We start from the raw sequence: 12,064 nt of genomic DNA on the forward strand, positions 1-12,064 counted from the left end.
TTCCCTAGTAGCTCAGATGGAGAAGGCAATGGCACCCCACTCCAGTACTCTTGCCTGGAAAATCCTATGGATGGAGGAGCCTGGTAGGCTGTAGTCCATGGGGTCGCTAAGAGTCGGACACGACTGAGCAACTGCACTTTCACTTTTCACTTTCATGCATTGGAGAAGGAAATGGCAACCCACTCCAGTGTTCTTGCCTGGAGAATCCCAGGGACGGGGGAGCCTGTTGGGCTGCCGTCTATGGGGTCGCACAGAGTCGGACACGACTGAAGTGACTTAGCAGCAGCAGTAGCTCAGAATCGTCTGCAATGCAGAAGATCCCGTTTCGATTCCTGGATTGGGAAGATCCGCTGGAGAAGGGATAGGCTACCCACTCCAGTATTCTTGGGCTTCCCTCATGCCTCAGCTGGTAAAGAATCCTCCTGCAATGCACGAGACCTGGGTTTGATCCCTGGGTTGGAAAGATCCCCTGGAGAAGGGAAGGGCTATCCACTCCAGTATTCTGGCCTGGAGAATTCCAGGGACTGTGTAGTCCATGGGTTGCAAAGACTTTCACTTTATTAGTTGAATTAATGAATGACTGAATGAATGGCTGAAAACAGTGACCAAGAATATCTAGCTACCTCATATATATGATAAAGTGAAAGTAAAAGCGTTAGTTGCTCAGTCATGCCCAACTCTTTGCAACCCCAAGGGCTGTAGCCTGCTAGGCTTCTCTGTCCATGGGATTTTCCAGGCAAGAATACTGCAGTGAGTTGCCATTTCCTTCTCCAGGGTATCTTCCCAACCCAAGGATTGAACTCTGGTCTCCTGCATTGCAGGCGGATTCTTTGCCATCTGAGCTACCAAGGAAGTCCTATATATACAGTGCGGTTTTATTAATTCTCAGAAGTTCCTTATGGAAATTAAGGGGTAGCTCACTTCCTCCACTGATTAAAATCCAGAAGTAAGCATTCATTTGATGTTGAAAGGCTGATTATTCAGCTGAAGTACGTAGCTGCTACATGTTGGTCTTTCAAATGAGGGAATTAAGTATCATGATAGATCCCCAAGGTAGGTGTTCTCATATACTGTGGACTTATTTTATGCCAATTACTTTATTACAACATTGGAAGAAACTTTCTTGGAATTAATTTTAGTTTTTTTTTTTCTAGAAATTCTTTGTTTCCTTCAACTAAGAGAAATATTGTCAGTGTCAAGTTCAAGAAGTAAACTTTTATCTTCTTTCTCTAGGTGCCACTGAAAGAAGCACGTCACTAATAATATCACAGTTGGTTTGGTCATTTTTAGAAACTCCATTAAAAGTAATTGTTAAGGTTTATAATTAAATAGCCATCTTAAAGGAAAAAGTAGTATCCTGGTTTCCTAAAAACATCTTCATTAAGACAATATAATCAAACAAAGAGATTTATAAATAATTATGATCACAAATGGTCCCCTTTCCCTGCCTCCACACTCAAATGAAAAGTAATTTAGTATACTTTTGGGGATGCAGTTTAGGTCTGCCAAATTCTTCTAAGTTGTTTCAAGCTAGTACTCTGAGGGTTGACATTCTAATATATCCAAACAGAGGTGGTTTTTTTTTTCCCCCTAATTGTTTGGCTGCAGATAAAGATGTAAGGTTATAAGTATAAGAATTTATGCGATGATCAGTGATGGAATCCTAATCCATCTTAAGCTGTCAGCATGACAACTGGCAGTTCCCAATGTGTATTAAGAGACAGAGAAATTTTTTTTTGCCCGAGGGTACATTCCCTTTCAAAAGCAGAATATTTTTCTTCTTTTGCTTTCTAAAGATATCATGTCAGACTCCATTCTTAATGGTTAATCTTTTAAGGAGGCAAGATAAATCGGAGAGAAAATATGTGATAGATTTATAAATTGGGGGAAAATATAACATGAGGCATTCCAAAATGCAATTTCAAATCAAAACCTTAACATGGGCAAGGGACGCTATATCAACCAACAGCATTCTTTAAAAATGCCTGACATTCAGTTGGATAGAATTATATATTGAAATAGATTGTAGGCATATTGGGGATGTTTTTCCTCTAGCATCTGGTAGTATCAAAGGCCAGGAGGAAGAGTGGGTCCAGAATTTAAAAGCTGCCTTTTGGATAAATATGTGGAAAGGATAGGAATTAAGTTATCAAAAGGCTAGAAGAATTTACTGAAAGTGAGAAGGGTGCTAAAAGCAATAAGCTATTTGGAATTTGATAGCACTCAACTTTAGGGCTTTGCAGAGCTGGTATTGTTAGCCAAATAAGAGTAAAGTGATCGTACAAAAGAGGACAATTTAAGAATGAGTCAAACATGAAAAGCAACCAGGCAATACCCTGATCTGTGAAAATAAGCAGTATTTATAGTATCTGAAAGTCTTCCCAGTGGCTCAGTGCTAAAGAATTCGCCTGTGGTGCTCGAGCTGCAGGAGATGCGGTAGGATCCCTGAGTGGGGAAGATCCCCTGGAGGAGTGCAAGGCAACCCACTTCAGTGTTCTTGCCTGGGAAACCCCATGGGTGGAGGAGCCTGGTGCGCTACAGTCCACAGGGTCACGAAGAGTCAGACACGACTGAAGAAACTGAGCATGCACACACATATAGCATCTGAGAGGCAACCTGGAGTGAGCCCCAAGGGAGCCTCCTCTATGAAGCCTTCTCTATATTTGGAAAAGAATAGTGACTGGTGATTTCTATGCCCTGCATCACTCAAAGTAAACTGCTAAACAGTCACCCCTAGAATCTCAATGCTCATGGAAAGACCTATTGCACATTGCTGGACAGCAGACCCTGATCAATCAAGGTCCTAGACCCCTTCCATCTTGTGACTCCACCCTCCTCTAGGCTTGCATTATGGTCCTCTCCATTCAGCCAGTGAAAGAGAAAATAAAATGGAAGATAGCACTTAGGAAGATTTTATGAAAGAGATCTCAAAGCCCTCGTGCTGCGGAACTCAGTGACATGACCATACTGAACTCCACGACTCCACCCAACTCCAGGTTGGGTAACTAAATCTGGCTGTGAGCTGAGGAAAAGAGGAAGCAGGTGTTGTGAGCAATTAGTTTCAATTAGCACTCACAAGTGGTACTATGTCATCACACGCATTTGTTGAGGTATCTGCATGCCTATCTCCTAGAGCTGAAATTATAGTCTCTAGAACCGGGCAGGGAGAAGGCAATGGCATCCCACTCCAGTACTCTTGCCTGGAAAATCCCATGGACGGAGGAGCCTGGTGGGCTGCATTCCATGGGGTGGCTAGGAGTCAGACATGACTGAGGGACTTCACTTTCACTTTTCACTTTTACGGATTGGAGAAGGAAATGGCAACCCACTCCAGTGTTCTTGCCTGGAGGATCCCAGGGATGGGGGAGCCTGGTGGGCTGCCATCTATGGGGTCGCACAGAGTCAGACACGACTGAAGCAACTTAGCAGCAGCAGCAGCAGAATCGGGCAGAGCTGGATGTTGTTTAGTAGCTACAGCACTAGCAATGACATAGAATCAAGGCTCATTTGTAGGCAGGGGACGTGGGCTGCCTGGTTCACAGAGCACAGCAGCCTGGAGACGCTAAGACTGATGATCTATGCGTGAATATTGCCAAAAAACACCCAGGTCTTTCTCCCTTCCTCAAGATGGCCTCTCTGTGAAGATATTTCCAGAGGGCAAAGGGACCACATGCCTACAGTGGGCAAGGGGCACTTAAGTCTGTTTATTCTTAATGTGTCTTCATGCAAAAAGCCTTCCCAGGGACCCCATGTCTCTTAGGAGGTGCTTCATTGTGGGAGGGAGCTATTGGGTTCCTGAATGACAAAGGATAGGGTAGAGGGTTTCTTGTGAACCCAAAGTTTGGGACTAAAAGTGGAAACAAAATATTTGTCAAGGGAACTTTACTGGTGGTCCAGTGGCTAAGACTCTGTGCTCCCAATTCAGGGGGCCTGGGTTCAATCCCTGGCCAGGGAACTAGATCCCACATGCTACAACTAAGACCCAGTGCAGCCAGATAAATAAATACATTTTAAAAATAAAGTCTACTAAAAAATCTTTATCAAGGATACACCAGACTTTCTTGTTAACTGAGAAAGAAGCCAGAAGTGATAGGTGAATAGGTAGGGCTATATAATGTTATAAATTTATAGAATGTTATTCTGTCTCCATTTGATTTCACACAAAGTAGTAACAGCCCCCATGTGACTGACAGAACACTGGTATCTAGAATATATAAAGTAAATAACAATCTAATTAGAAGATGGACAAAGGACATGAAGAGAAGGTTAACCAAAGAGGATTTACAAATGGCAAATAAACACCTGAAAAGATGCTTAACATTACTAGCTGTTAAGACTAGGATATCATTACAAACCTATTAAAACACTGAAAACAAACATTTGTGACAATACCAAATAAAGGAGAGAATTCAGACAAACTGTGTCTATTGTTATACATTTGTGATGGGACTATGAAATGGGTCAGCCACTCTGGAAAATAGTTTTCCAGTTTTATAAAAAAATACAACATAAACTTACTATACAGCCCAGCAATCATATTTTGGGGCATTTGGGAGGTTCGTGACATTGTACAGGAATGTACAATGTCATTGTACAGGAATCAAGACCATCCCCAAGGAAAAGAAATGCAAAAAAGCAAAATGGCTGTCTGAGGAGGCCTTACAAATAGCTGTGAAAAGAAGGGAAGTTAAAGCAAAGGAGAAAAGGAAAGATATACGCATTTGAATACAGAGTTCCAAAGAATAGCAAGAAGAGATAAGAAAGCCTTCCTCAGTGATCAATGCAAAGAAATAGAGGAAAACAATAGAATGGGAAAGACTAGAGACCTCTTCAAGAAAATTAGAGATACCAAGGGAACATTTCATGCAAAGATGGGCTCAATAAAGGACAGAAATGGTATAGACCTAACAGAAGCAGAAGATATTAAGAGGTGGCAAGAATACACAGAAGAACTGTACAAAAAAGATCTTCACGACCCAGATAATCATGATGGTGTGATCACTGACCTAGAGCCAGACATCCTGGAATGTGAAGTCAAGTGGGCCTTAGGAAGCATCATTACGAACAAAGCTAGCGGAGGTAATGGAATTCCAGTTGAGCTATTTCAAATCCTGAAAGATGATGCTGTGAAAGTGCTGCACTCAATATGTCAGTGAATTTGGAAAACTCAGCAGTGGCCACAGGACTGGAAAAAGTCAGTTTTAATTCTAACCCCAAAGAAAGGCAATGCCAAAGTATGCTCAAACTACCACACAATTGCACTCATCTCACACGCTAGTAAAATGATGCTCAAAATTCTCCAAGCCAGGCTTCAGCAATATGTGAACCGCGAGCTTCCAGATAATCAAGCTGGTTTTAGAAAAGGCAGAGGAACCAGAGATCAAACTGCCAACATCTGCTGGATCATGGAAAAAGCAAGAGAGTTCCAGAAAAACATCTATTTCTGCTTTATTGACTATGCCAAAGCCTTTGACTGTGTGGATCACAATAAACTGTGGAAAATTCTGAAAGAAATGGGGATACCAGACCACCTGACCTGCCTCTTGAGAAACCTGTATGCAGGTCAGGAAACAACAGTTAGAACTGGACATGGAACAACAGACTGGTTTCAAATAGGGAAAGGAATACGTCACAGCTGTATATCGTCACCCTGCTTATTTAACTTATATGCAGAGTATGTCATGAGAAACGCTGGGCTGGAGGAAGCACAAGCTGGAATCAAGATTACCAGGAGAAATATCAATAACCTCAGATATGCAGATGACCCCACCCTTATGGCAGAAAGTGAAGAAGAACTAAAGAGCCTCTTGATGAAAGTGAAAGAGGAGAGTGAAAAAGTGGGCTTAAAGCTCAACATTCAGAAACGAAGATCATGGCATCTGGTCCCATCACCTCATGGCAAATAGATGTGGAAACAGTGGCTGATTTTATTTTTCTGGGCTCCAAAATCACTGCAAATGGTGGTTACAGCCATGAAATTAAGATGCTTACTCCTTGGAAGGAAAGTTATGACCAACCTAGACAGCATATTAAAAAGCAAAGACATTACTTTGCCAACAAAGGTCCATCTAGTCAAGGCTATGGTTTTCCCAGTGGTCATGTATGGATGTGAGAGTTGGACTATAAAGAAAGCTGAGTGCCAAAGAATTGATGCTTTTGAACTGTGGTGTTGGAGAAGACTCTTGAGAGTCCCTTGGACTGCAAGAAGATCCAATCAGTCCATCCTAAAGGAGATCAGGCCTGGGTGTTCATTGGAAGGACTGATGTTGAAGCTGAAACCCCAGTACTTTGGCCACCTGATGCAAAAAGCTGACTCATTTGAAAAGACCCTGATGCTGGGAAAGATTGAGGGCAGGAGGAGAAGGGGACAACAGAGGATAAGAGTTGGATGGCATCACCGACTCAATGGACATGGGTTTGAGTGGACTCCGGGAGTTGGTGATGGATAGGGACGCCTGGCGTGCTGAGGTGCCCGGGGTCACAAAGAGTCGGACACGACTGAGTGACTGAACTGAACTGTCCCAGAGAAGAGAAAATTTATGTCCACATCAATAACTTGTACACAAGTGTTCAAGGCAGTTTTATCTCTGTTAGTAAAAGAAAAAAAAAAGCCCCAAACCCCCACAATAGATGAATTATTAAACTGTGGTACATCCACACCATGGAATACTACTCAGCAATATACAGGGATGAACTGTTGGTACATACAACAACTTGGATGGATTGCAAGGGTATTGGGCTGAGTGAAAAAAAAGTCAGTCTCCTTTTAAGACATACTGAGTCACATACTGTATGATTCCGTTTATATAGCATTCTTGAAATGACAAAAGTCTTGCCAAGGATTAGTGAGTGATAGTGGTGGGAGGAGGAGTGGGTACAGAGTGAGACCACAAAAGGATAGCACTAGGGAGATCTCTGTGATGATCAAAGAATTCTGTGTCTTGATTGTGTGGTGGTTACGTGAGTCTCTGTATGTGATAAACTGGCCATAGACCTACATTACAGAAGTGGTCCATTGTCAGTTGGTTTCCTTGGTGGCTCAGAGGTAAAGAATTCACCTGCCAATGCAGGAGTTGTGGGTTTGATTCCTGGGTTGGGAAGATCCCCTGGAGCAGGAAATGGCAACGTACGCCAGTATTCTTGCTTGAGAAATCCCATGGACAGAGAAGCCTGGTGGGCTACAGTCCATGGGGTTGCAAAAGAGTAGTACATGACTTAGCAACTAAACAACAACAAACCAGTGTCAATATCTTGGTTTGGATATTGTACTATAGATAAATAAAATGGAAAATAAATAATACATAAAATTGGGGGAAACTGAGTACAGAGTATACAGGGTTTTTTGTATTATCTTTGCAACTTCCTGTGAATCTATACTTATTTTGCAATAAAAACTGAAAACAAAATTTGGACTGTACTGTTTGTAAAATTAGTATTCCTAATTTTAAAATAGTCCTCATTGTAAAACTTTGAAAAATACTTCAATGTCAAGGAAAAGCCCCCCATATTATCTTACCCTTCGATCAACTACAAGCCCACAAACTAGAAGTAACTGCTAATTAATAGTTTGGTGTGCATTTTTCCAGGTATTTTGTTTGGTATATCCTTACACATATACATGCTGTTTCCCTTGTGACTCAGACGGTAAGGAATCTGCCTGCAATGCAGGAGACCCAGGTTCCATCCCTGGGTCAGGAAGGTCCCCCAAAGAAGGGAATGGCAACCCATTCCAGTATTCCTGCCTGGAGAATCCCATGAACAGAGGAGACTGGTGGGCTACAGTCCACGGGGTCACAAAGAGTCGGACGTGACTTAGCGACTAATACTTAATACTTATACATATACATATATGTGAACTCTGTGTTTCCCTCAAATGGAATCGCTATGCTGCTTCTTCTGAAGCTTGCTTTAGTGGTACTCTAGATAGGTGGTTTAAAATTAGATGGGCCGTCCTCCCTTGCGTTACTGAAGAATAAGGATTTGCAAGCCCAGCTGCCTGATTCCTTCTCTTGAGGAATTCTCTTGAGATCTGGAGCTCCGTCATCAAGGGGCACCCCCTTTCTTCGGGAATGTGGTTCCCTGGCCCACCTGTAGGCTTGGCAGTTCTTGCTGATTGGACACTGATACATCTGCTCTAGTTTGAACCCACTAGGCACCTGAGGCTAGGGTCAGGTTTCCCTGCATTTAAAAGAACAGGCTGGATAAAAATGTTTGCATTTGTTTATTAAACAACACATTGTGTGTTTGGGAGAATTTGGTCTAATAATTGCTTTTATTTTAACACACCACCAGACAGCATGGTTAAACAGAGAGGGCAAGCTGGCTTCTCCCACCCTTAGTTGCCAGAAGTAACAGTATGTGCATGCTCGGTCACTTCAGTCATGTCTGACTCTGTGCAACCCCACGGAGAGAGGAGCCTGCCAGGCTACAGTCTATGGGATTCTCCAGGCAAGAACACTGGAGTGGGTTGCCATGCCCTCCTCCAGGGAATCTTCCTGACCCAGGGATTGCACCCGCATCTCTTACATCTCCTGCACTGGCAGGCAGGCTCTTTACCACTAGCGCCACATCGACCAACATTCACCAAAGGATCCACTGGTTAACAACAGTCCTAAGAAGCATACACCCTGCTGGGTCTGGGGAATGACTGGCCCTCTCAGCCATTACCTCCCTCTTTCTTGTTCCCATCACAGACCCATCCCCATTGTGATTCCACTTGAAATTTACATTGGACTAGCCTAGTTGTCTATGGGGTCGCACAGAGTCGGACACGACTGAAGCGACTTAGCAGCAGCAGCAGCCGCCTAGCTGTCAAAGGATGGAAGCTTCCCAAGGAGGACCCCGGGGCAAAACTCTAAAACAAATCTACTGTAAACTCAGTTCTCTCAGTTGTAGGCATCACTGAATTTTAACTAGAGAAAGGAAAGGTTGGCAAAAATCATCTTGGCTGAAATTCACAGGTCAGGGATCACTGGGGAGAGATCATTTGGAGAAAAATTCCCATATGATTTTTTTAAAAATCATTTGCCAACAGGAGACACAGACCTTAGAAAGGCTGAGAAACACTGACTGGGACCTGTGCCCATGGTTTGCTCAGAAACTTGTATCTCAAGGTGGTCATGGACTCTTCTGAGGTCACAAAGCTCGTGAACAGCCCGCCCCAGCCTTGAACCCAGATTATCCTGGAGTAGGACAGAGTGAGTACAGTCCAGCTGGAGGGATGGCTACATGTATTTGTTCATCGGATACTTACAGCAAGCAGAGTGCCAGGCCCTGGGCCAGGCTCTGGGCACACAGAGATGAAGGACAGACAAGCCTGCCCGTGGGATGCCCCGGGCGGGTAGGGAGCATGAACGCGCATGTGATGATGTATGCAGTCTGGCCCGCAGGGTGCGGGGGGTGGGGAGGAACTTCTTGAGTGAGGTGCAGCCTGAGCTTTTGTAAAGAAAGGCATCCAGGCAGAGACACTGGGGTGATAAGCAGCATGCCTGGGTGCCTTGTGAAGGACGAGGCACCAGTGTTCCCAAGCGGCAAGGGGACACTGGGCCTGTCCTCACAGGAAGCCTGAGAGTGAGGCTCTATTAGTTTGCTGGGCTGCGTAACAAAACACCACAGACTGACAGACTGGGTGCCTTAAACAATAGAAACATACTCTCTCACGACTCTGGAGGGGAAACTCGGAGATCGAGGTGTCAGCAGGGTCACTCACCCCGCAGCAAGGCTTGCAAACAGATGCCTGCCTTGTCCCTGCATTCTCACATGGCTTTTCCTCGGTGCACATGCCTCCCTGGGCCTCTCTCTCTGTGTCCTAATCTCCTCTTCTCATAAGGACACCAGCCAGATTGGATTATGGGTTTCCCGGGTGGAACAGTGGTGAAGAACTTGCCTGCCAAAATAGGAGACATGGGTTTGATCCCTGGGCCAAGAAGATCCCCTGGAGGAGGAAATGGCAACCCACTTCAGTATTCTTGCCTGGGAAATCCCATGGACAGAGGACCCTGGCAGGCTACAGTTCATGGGGTCGCAAAGAGTCAGATACAACTGAGTGACTAAACCGTTCTTGGCCCCATTTCATTTATAACTTAATCATCTCTTTAAAGGCCTGTCTTAAAGCAGTCACATTCTGCCATACTTCACTGTATGGGGCTTCAATATATGCATTTTGAGAAGAAAAGAGCCCAGTCTCTAACAAAGGCCTATGTGTCATTTCAAGGAGCAGGGACTTGGGCTACACAGACGTTCACCAAGACAGAGACACACTCAGGTTTGCATTTCTGAAAGAGCCCCGTGTCTGCAGCTGGACAGTGGCCATGGCAGGGAATGCAGTCAGGAAGCAGCAGAGTGGACCAAGCTTTCTCTTCCTGACTTGATCCTTCTTCAGCTCTTCTTCCACCAACAGCCCTTGTGGTTACACCACTTTCACTCTGTTTGGGCCCAAGCGGCCCAGTTCAGTCCAGTCGCTCAGTCATGTCTGACTCTTTGTGACCGCATAGACTGCAGCAGGCCAGGCTTCCCTGGCCATCACCAACTCCCGGAGCTTACTCAAACTCATGTCATTGAGTAAGTGATGCCATCTAACCTCTCATCCTCTGTTTTCCCCTTCTCCTCCCGCCTTCAATCTTTACCAGCATCAGGGTCTTTTCAAATCTTCTCTTCGCATCTGGTGGCCAAAGTATTGGCGTTTCAAATTCAGTATCAGTCCTTCCAATGAATATTCAGGACTGATCTCCTTTAGGATGGATGGGTTGGATCTCCTTGAAGTCCAAAGGACTCTCAAGAGTCTTCTCCAACACCACAGTTCAAAAGCATCAATTCTTTGGCTCTCAGCTTTCTTTAGAGTCCAACTCTCACATCCATACAAGACTATTGGAAAAACCATGGCTTTGACTAGATGGACCTCTGTTGGCAAAGTAATGTCTCTGCTTTTAAATACGCTGTCTAGGTCAGTCATAGCTTTTCTTCCAAGGAGTAAGCGTCTTTTAATTTCATGGTTGCAAGCACCATCTGCAGTGATTTTGGAGTCCCCAAAAATAAAATCTCTCACTGTTTCCATTGTTTCCCCATCTATTTGCCATGAAGTGATGGGACCAGATGCCATGATCTTAAGTTTTCTGAATGCTGAGTTTTAAGCCAACTTTTTCACTCTCCTCTTTCCCTTTCATCAAGAGGCTCTTTAGTTCTTCACTTTCTGCCATAAGTGTGGTATGATCTCCATATCTGAAGTTATTGATATTTCTCCTGGCAATCTTGATTCCAGCTTGGGCTTCATCCAGCCCAGCATTTTGCATAATGTACTCTGCATACAAGTCAAATAAGCAGGGTGACAATATACAGCCTTGACGTACTCCTTTCCCAATTTGGAACCCAGTCTGTTGTTCCATGTCCAGCTGGGCCAAGCGGCCCAGCCAAGGGCAAAATGGTTCGGGTGCAGAGAGGCCTTTCCTGGGTGTCCATTGCTATCCCCTGGGTGACTGCTGGGCCCCTTCTGCCATCATCAAAGACAGCAACACCTTCCCAGCGGGGCTGCAGAGAGGGTCAGAGGCAGACAGAGGCCAGAACTCCTGCCAGGCTACTCAGCGCAGGTCCAGGGCCAAAAGATGGGCCGAGGTTCTCGGAGGCCAGGGGCTGAGTGGAACAAAGTCGCAGCCCAGGGCTGCTGCTTAGACACTGTCCACCAGACCAGGGGTTTAACTCTGGGCTCATGGATTTAGGAGCTTTATGAATTTAGACAGGGGAGAGATTCAGTTATGTGTATTAACATCTAACAGAAACTTAGCACTTCTTTAAGCAAAATATTGAGCTTCCCTGGTGGCTCAAACGGTAAAGAATCTGCCTGCAATGCAGGAGACCTGGGTTCGATCCCTGGGTCAGGAAGATTCCCTGGAAAATCTTGGAAATGGCAACCTACTCCAGTTTCTTGCCTGGAGAATTCCATGAATTATATTAGATGTATGGTTATCAGACCCACTGCGAGATCTAGTCAGTCAGTGCGCAAATAAACAGGTTTATTGCTATAGCACAGCTTTATTCTTTTGATAACTGAATATCTGATAATTGATTTTAA

The 12,064-nt window shown here is 44.5% G+C and overlaps 1 protein-coding gene across 7 annotated transcripts in view; it reads right to left on the minus strand.

Annotated features, from left to right (window-relative positions):
* The window catches only part of STAU2 (staufen double-stranded RNA binding protein 2), a 305,621-nt gene that overhangs the window by 16,639 nt on the left and 276,918 nt on the right, over positions 1–12,064 (minus strand). The gene's annotated exons all lie outside the window — the stretch shown is intronic.

Source organism: Bubalus kerabau, chromosome 14, assembly GCF_029407905.1.
Source record: "Bubalus kerabau isolate K-KA32 ecotype Philippines breed swamp buffalo chromosome 14, PCC_UOA_SB_1v2, whole genome shotgun sequence".
In the NCBI taxonomy this organism is placed as follows: Eukaryota; Metazoa; Chordata; class Mammalia; order Artiodactyla; family Bovidae; genus Bubalus; species Bubalus kerabau.